The 8,232-nt window shown below is 41.2% G+C and overlaps 1 protein-coding gene across 1 annotated transcript in view; it reads left to right on the top strand.

The window, feature by feature from the left end:
• Positions 1-8,232, top strand: part of VCPIP1 (valosin containing protein interacting protein 1) — a 34,870-nt gene that overhangs the window by 16,656 nt on the left and 9,982 nt on the right. The window lies entirely within an intron of this gene.

Genomic DNA, 8,232 nt, shown 5'->3' with positions numbered 1-8,232 from the left:
AAGTAGCTGGGATTACAGGCATGCGTACCACGCCCAGCTAATTTTGTATTTTTAGTAGAGACAGGATCTCCACGTTGATCAGGCTGGTCTCAAACTTCTAACCTCACGTGATCCACCCCCGTCGGCCTCCCAAAGTACTGGGACTATAGTTGGACATAGTGGCCCATGCCTGTAGTCCCAGCTACTCAGAGAGTGAGGGAGGAGGATCACTTGAGCCCAGAGGATTGAGGCTGCAGCAAATCACAATCATACCACTGCACTGCAGCCTGGGTGACAGAGCAAGACCCTGTCTAATAAAAATAAAAAATAATAATAGTGAATTATATAAATAGGCAGCAGGCCAGGTGCAGTGGCTCATGCTTGTAATCCCAGATGCTTATAATCCTAGCACTTTGGGAGGCCAAGGCAGGAGAATTGCTGGAGCTCAGGAGTTTAAGACCAACCTGGGCGACATGGCGAAACCCCATCTCAACTCAAAATACAAAAAATTAGGCAGCATGGTGGCACATGCCACCTATAATCCCAGCACTTTGGGAGGCCGAGGCAAGCTGCCCCCAAAGGCAAAACGGTGAAACACCATCTCTACTAAAAATTCAGAAATTAACCAGACACAGTGGTGCCTGCCTGTAATCCCAGCTATTTGGGAGGCTGAGGCAGGAGACTGCTTGAACCTAGGAGGCAGAGGTTGCAGTGAGTTGAAATCACACCACTGGCACTCCAGCCTGGGTGACAGAGCAAGACTCTGTCTCAAAAAAAAAAAAAAATGCGTTTTGACTTACAAGTTTATCTGACTGTAACCCATTGTAAGTTGAGGAGCATCTGTATAGATCAAATTGGGGACAGTTGATATCTTGACAACATTGAGTCTTTTGATTCATGAAGATGTTATATTTCTTGTTTTTGTTTTTTTTGAGATAGGGTCTCACTTTGTTACCCAGGTTGGAGTACAGTGACACAATCACAGCTGACTGCATCGTTAACCTCCCTGGCTCAGTTGATCCTTCCAACCTTGGCCTCCTGAGTAGGAGGGACTATAGGTGCGCACCACCCTGCCCTGCTAATTTTTGTATTTTTTTGTAGAGATAGGGTTTTGCCATGTTGCCTAGGCTAGTCTTGAACTCCTGGGCTCAAGTCAACTCCCTGCCTCAGCCTCCCAGAGTTCTGGGATTACAGGCATGAGCCACTGTGCCTGGCCAAAAATGTTATATTTCTTCATTGATTTAAGTCCTTAATATCTCTCATCAAAATTTTGTAATTTACAGCATATAGGTCTGGCACATAGTTTGTTAGATTTAGACCATGAAATATTTGATTTTTGGATGATATGGTAGAAGATGCTTCTAAAAATTCAAAATTTTCTGTTACTCATTTCTAGTACATAGAAATAAAATTGGCTTTCTTCTTCTTCTCTTTTTTTTTTTTTTTTTTTTTTTGATACAGGGTCTGTCTCTGTCCCCCAGGCTGGAGTGCAGTGGCGCAATCTTGGCTCACTGCAACCTCCGCCACCCACCCCCAACTGCCAACCAGGTTCAAGTAATTCTCCAGCCCCAGTCTCTAGCCCCAGCCTCCCTAGTAGCTGGGACCACAGGTGTGAGCCACCACACCCAGCTAATTTTTGTATTTTTTGTAGAGACAGGGTTTCACCATATTGCCCAGGCTGGTCTCAGACTCCTGAGCTCAAAGTAATCCCCCCGCCTCGGTCTCCCAAGGTGCTAGGATTACAGGTGTGACCTACCGTACCCAGCCAATAAAAAAATTTTTTTTTAACATTGCCCTTGTACCCTGTGTATGACCTTGCTAAACTCACATATTTTAGCAGGTTTTTTTTTTTTTAGCAGATTCTTATCTGTGTAGGTCATCATGTCTTTGGAAATAAAAGACAATTTTATTAGCAATGGGTAGAATCTTTAGTTCAGTGTTGAGTAGGAATGGTGAGAGTAGACATTATTTCCTTTTTCCATGTCTTGGAAGCATTCAGATTGCAGGTGAGCAAGAAGAATATACAGGGAGTGCCTGATTAAGGATTTTACAATCTTAAGATTGTAAGATTGAGGACATTCCTTTCTGTTCCTGGGTTTGCTGAGAGTTTATGTTATGAGTGGATGTTGAAAATTGTCATATGCTCTTTTCCTACATGTATCATGATGATCATATGGTTTTTCTCTTTTGGTTTGTTGATATGGTGAATTACATTGATTTTTTTGAATATTGAACAAGATTTACCTTCTGGATTTAGTTTGCTAATATTTTTTTGAGGGTTGTGATTGTGTTCATGAAGGATGATTATCTGTATAGTTTTCTTGTAAGACTGTTTAATTAGAGTGGCTTCATAAGATAGCATTGAGAAGCATTGCCTCTTCTTTTCTTCTGTTTTCTCGTAGATTTTATAATAGTTTTATTTTAGTTGGTAGAATTCACCAGTAAAGTCATTTTTGCTTGGAGTTTTCTTTGTTAGGCAATTTTTTTAACTACAAATTTAGTTTATTTAATAGAATACTCTTAAAGTTATCTATTTCTCCTTGACTAAGCTTTGTTAGTTTTATTTTTCAAGAAATCTGCCCATTTCATCCAAGTTATCAAACGTATTAGCATAAAGTTGTTTCTAATATTCCCCTGTTGTTGTCCTTTTAATGTCTGTAGAATCTGTAGTTCTTTCGTTTCTGATCTTGGCAACTTGTGCCTCCTTTTTCTTTTCTTTTTCTTTTTTTTTCTTTTTGGGACTGACCAGTCTGCTTGTTGGTCTTTTCGAAGAAACAACATTTGAATTCATAGGGTTTTTTTGGTCGAAATGTGATTTTTCTGATTTCAGTTTCATGATTTCTGCTTTTATGTTTATTTTTTCCTTCCTTCTACTTGCTTTAGGTTTAATTTGCTCTTTTCTTTCTAATTTCTTTATTTTATTTTTTGAGACAGAGTCTCACTCTGTTGCCCAGTCTGGAGTGCAGTGGTGCGATCTCAGCATACTGCAACCTCCTCCTCCTGGGTTCAAGCAATTCTCATGCCTCAGCCTCCCGAGTAGCTGGGATTACAGGTATGCACCACTATACCCAGCTAATTTTTGTATTTTTAGTAGAGATGTGGTTTTGCCCTGTTAGCCAGGCCGGTTTCTAACTCCTGGCCTCAAAAGATCCACACACGTTGGCCTCCCAAAGTGCTGAGATTAGCCCCTGCGCCCAGCCTATAAATTGTATTTTAATATAGGCATTTAAAGCTATAAAATTCTCTCTAAGCATTCCTTCCCTTCTTTTTTTTTTTTTTTAAACATCTCCCTCCTCTCTCCCCCCCCTTTTTTTTTTTTTTTCTCTGAGACGAAGTCTTACTCTGTTGCCCAGGCTGTAATGCAGTGGTGCAATCTTGGCTCACTGCACCCTCCACCTCCAGAGTTCAAGCGATTCTCCTGCTTCAGCCTCCCAAGTAGCTGGGATTACAGGCATGTACCACCATTCCCTGCTAAATGTTATATTTTTAGTAGAGTTGGGATTTTGTCATGTTGGCTAGGCCGGTCTCAAACTCCTGACCTCAGGTAATCTGCCCACCTCAGCCTCCCATAATGCTGAGATTACAGGTGTGAGCCACTGTACCCAGCCTTTTTACATCCCTTTTAAACTTTTTATCTTTCATTTCAGTCTACTTTGTTTTCTTTTCTTTTTTTATTTATTCTACTTTCTGAAATATAGATACTAATTACTGGTTTTTAGAAGTTAGTATTTAATTAGGATTGATTATGGGGATTCCAGTAATCTGGATCTGTATGCACTGTATTCCATGCAACTGCAGATAACTTCCTTCAGTTGTGTTTTGTGTATGGGAGGGGGTTGGTGGATAAGGGGGTAGTATGAGGATGGCTGTCTTTACTATTTTAAAAATAGTTTTGTTTTAGTTTGAAATTATTTTTTAAATGTTAACTATGTTGCTGAGACAATTCAATGGGGAAATAATAGCCTTTTCAACAAGTGGTGCTCAGACAATTAGATCTATCAACATGAAAAATATTGAAGTTTGACCTCTACCTCATACCGTATACAAAATTAATTCAAAATGGATCAAAGACATAAGTTTAATTGCTAAAACTAGAAAACTCTTAGAAGAAAATATGGGCATAAAATGTATTGACTTTGAATTAGGTATAATCTTAGATATGAAAACGAAAACACAAATAATAAGAGAAAAAAGTAGATAAAAAGTGAACTGTGCTACCAGTGATACCATCGGGGAAGTAAATACACAACCCACAGAATGGGAGAAAAGTTTTGCAAACCATGTATCTGAGAATGGATTTGTATCTAGAATATGAAGAACTCTTAAAACTAAACAAAAATGACAAATAACAGTTAAAAATTGGCAAAGGATATGAATAGATTTCTCTCCAGAGAAAATATATAAATGGCCAATCATACGTGAAAAGATGCTCAACATCATTATTCATCGGGGGAATGCAAATCAAAACAAAAATGAGGTGGTATAATACTTCATACTCACTAGCCTGGCTGTGGTCCAAAAGTTGCATAGGAAGAATTGTAGGCGAAAATGTAGAGAAATTGGAACCCTCATACGCTGCTTGTAGAAATGTAAAAATGGTGCAGACATTTGGGAATTTTGGCATTTCCACAGAAGATTAAATGTAGAGGTACTATATGATCCAGCAATATGATACTCTTAGGTCTATGCCCAAGAGAAATGGAAACATATGTCCACACAAAATTTGTACACAAGTGTTCATAGGTGAGTTATTCATCATAGGCTAAAATGGAAGTTACCCAAATGTCCATCTACTGATGATTGGATAAATAAAATGTGGTATAACCATATAATAAAATATTATTTGGCAATAAAAAGTAGTAAAGTATTCATACTCATTACATCATGGATGAACCTTGAAAACATTATGTCATATGAAAGAAGCCAGTCACAAAAGAGCATATAGTGAAATATCCAGAATGGGAACACATAGAGAGGCAGAGAGTAAATCAGTGGTTTCCCTAGGGCTGGGAATGAGGTAGAGGGAATGACTGCTAAGGTTCAGGGTTTCTTTTTGAGGTGATGAAACTGTTCTAAAAGTTGCACAACTGTGTGAATATGCTAAAAACTGGCTATACACAGTAGCTCATACCTGTAATCCCAGCACTTTGGGAGCCGGAGGTGGAAGGATCACTTGAGCCCAGGAGTTTGAGACTGCAGTGAGCTATGATTGCACTACTGCACTGCAGTCTGGGTGATAGAGGGAGACTCTGTCTCTTAAAAAATCTTTGTATATAAACTATATATATATATATCCCAAACCATTCAGTTATATACTTAAAAAGGGTGAATTGTATGTGAACTATATTTCAATAGAGTTGTTTTATTTATTTATTTATTTTTTAATTTTTGAGACAAGTCTTGCTGTGTCACCAGGCTGGAGTGCAGTGGCATGATCTCAGCTCACTGCAACCTCTACCTCCCGGCTTCAAGCAATTTTCCTGCCTCAGCCTCCCGAGTAGCTGGGACTACAGGTGTGCGCCACCACACCCAGCTAATTTTTGTATTTTTAGTAGAGACAGGGTTTCACCATGTTGGCCAGGATGGCCTCATCTCTTGACCTTATGATCCACCTGCCTTGGCCACCCAAAGTGCTGGGATTACAGGCATGTGCTACCGTACCCAGCTGAGTTGTTATATTTCTTAGAATGTTACATGTGGTATTTATCATTAAGAGGTAATTTCTCTGAAGGGGTTGGCTTGCTTACTCAGTCCACAGCTCTCAACCCCTCATGGGATGGGCAGCACCCAGGTCAGCAGATACAGGGGCCAGGACAAGTGGTTCTGGACACCGGCAGGAGTAGGACTCTGTGGGACCAACTCTGTGCAGCCCTGCAGCAGTGTCTTGGGAGGTACCAAGAGCCCCAAAGGGCACATGTGCTCTTTTAGCTTTCCCATCCACAGATAGCTTAAGTGTTTAACAGCTCAGTGGAGGGTCAGGGTGACAGCCTTTTGCACCCACCCTCTTGGTACCCAGGTTCTCGTCTGGCATCCAGGAAGAATTAGGTCGCACAAAAGAATTGAAGGGTGGATAAAGTGGAGGATTTTACTGAGTGGTGGAAGTGGCTCTCAGTGGGATGGGGAGCTGGAAAGCAGATGGAGTAGGAAGGTGTTCTTCCCCTGGAGTTCAGCTGTCCCTGACCAAACTCTTCTCTGAAGTACCCCCATCAAGCCATCCCTCTGAAGTCAAGCTGCTTCTCTCTGACATCCAGTTGTTTCTTCTCTTCTGTCCTTCTCTGCCACTCTGCTGGTCTGCTGGTCTGCCTGGGGTTTTTGTGGGTACAGGATGGCGGGCAGGACAGGCAAAAAAAAGCAACATTTGAGCAAGAAAACAGGAATACATGTTCTCACTTTGGACCACAGGTCCAGGCTTGAGGGTGGGCATCCACCAGGGACCCTGCTCTTTTTTGCCAAGTATTTCCCTGCCTCCTTTCTGTATCAGAACATCTGAGATCAAATTCTGGATTTTTTACACTCTTACTTCTAAGTGTCAGTTTATTTGTAAAGTGGGTATGATAATGTCAGGGTGATGGTGAGGATCAAAGGAAATAGTGGATGTATAGCAGTTAGCAAATGGTCTGATACCTAATAAATACTTAGCAAATGTTTGTTGTTACAAGAATTCCAGCTGTTATTTGCAGAACTGAAATTCTGACTATAACACAGCCAGTTGAAATGGATCATCCTCAGAAAAGTAATTTACCTTCCAAAATAGAATTTTTTCTGACATTTGTGGTAAATTTCTTTTTCTTTTTTTTTTTTGAGATTGAGTCTCACTCTGTTACCCAGGCTGGAGTGTGGTGACACAATCTCCATTCACCACAACCTCCGCCTCCCAGATTCAAGCAGCTCTCCTGCCTCAGCCTCCTGAGTAGCTGGTATTACAGGCGCCTGCCACCATGCCTGGCTAATTTTTGTATTTTTAGTAGAGACAGGATTTTGCCATGTTGGCCAGGCTAGTCTTGAACTCCTGACCTGAGGTGATCCACCCTCCTCAAAGTACTGTGATTACAGGTGTGAGTCAGTGTGCCTGGCTGGTAAATTTTTCTCTATATTTTGTAACAGATTCATGTGGCAAATTATTATTATTAAGCTCAGGGATACAAGTGTGGGTTTGTTACATTGGTAAACCTGTGTCATGGGGGTTTGTTATACAGACTATTTCATCACCCAGATATTATGTCTAGCACCCATTGGTTATTTTTCCTGATCCTCTCCCACCTCCCACTCACTACCCTCCAAAAGGCTCACATGTGGTTGTTCCTCTTTATGTGTCCATGTGTTCTCATCATTTAGCTCACATTTTTTATTATTATCATCATCATCATCATCCTGTAGTCAAAGAATCAAAACATGTCAACCACTCTCAATCCCAGGCATTTACCGCCATCATCCAAAAACAGGAAAGGAGCATACATACCTCTCTTATTTTATTGAAGTCCATCTTAACATATAGATGGCTACATCTACATTTGAATAACAGTATTGCTCATTATAACTAAACTATACTATTACTGTTTCTGTTCTTCATATTTGTAAAGGTATTCTAAAATTCACTGGTTTAGGCCGGGTACGGTGGCTCATGCCTATAACCCCAACACTTTGGGAGGGCCTAGGTGAGCGGATCACTTGAGTTCAGGAGTTTGAGAGCAACCTGGTCAACATTGTGAAACCCCATCTCTACAAAAAATACAAAAATTAGTTGTGTATGGTGGCGGGCACCTGTAATCCTTGCTATCTGGGAGGGTGAGGCATGAGAATCGCTTAAACCAGGAGGCGGAGGCAGCAGTGAGCCGACATCGCGCCACTGCACTCCAGCCTGGGCAACAGAGCTGAGAGCAGATCCCATTCCCCCCAACACCCAACAAAAAAATAAAATAGAGTAAAATTAATTGGCTTAAAATATAGTAAGTTTTCTGCCAGGTGTGATGTCTCATGCCTGTAATCCCAGCGTTTTGGAAGGCCAAGGTGGACAGATCACTTGAGCCCAGGGGTTCAAGACCAGTCTGGGCAACATGATGAAACCCCGTCTCTACTAAAAATACAAAAATTGGCTGGATGTGGTGGCATGCGCCCGTAGTCTTAGCTACTGGTGAGGCTGAGGTGGGAGGATTGCTTGAGCCCAGGAGGACAAGGCTGCAGTGAGCCGTGATCATGCCACTGATCATGATCACATACTCCAGCCTTGTTGACAGAGTGAGACCCTGTCCCCCA

Source organism: Cebus imitator, unplaced genomic scaffold, assembly GCF_001604975.1.
Source record: "Cebus imitator isolate Cc_AM_T3 unplaced genomic scaffold, Cebus_imitator-1.0 Scaffold198, whole genome shotgun sequence".
In the NCBI taxonomy this organism is placed as follows: Eukaryota; Metazoa; Chordata; class Mammalia; order Primates; family Cebidae; genus Cebus; species Cebus imitator.
Note: the sequence above shows the minus strand (reverse complement) of the source record. Positions and strands in the feature narration are given on the sequence as shown.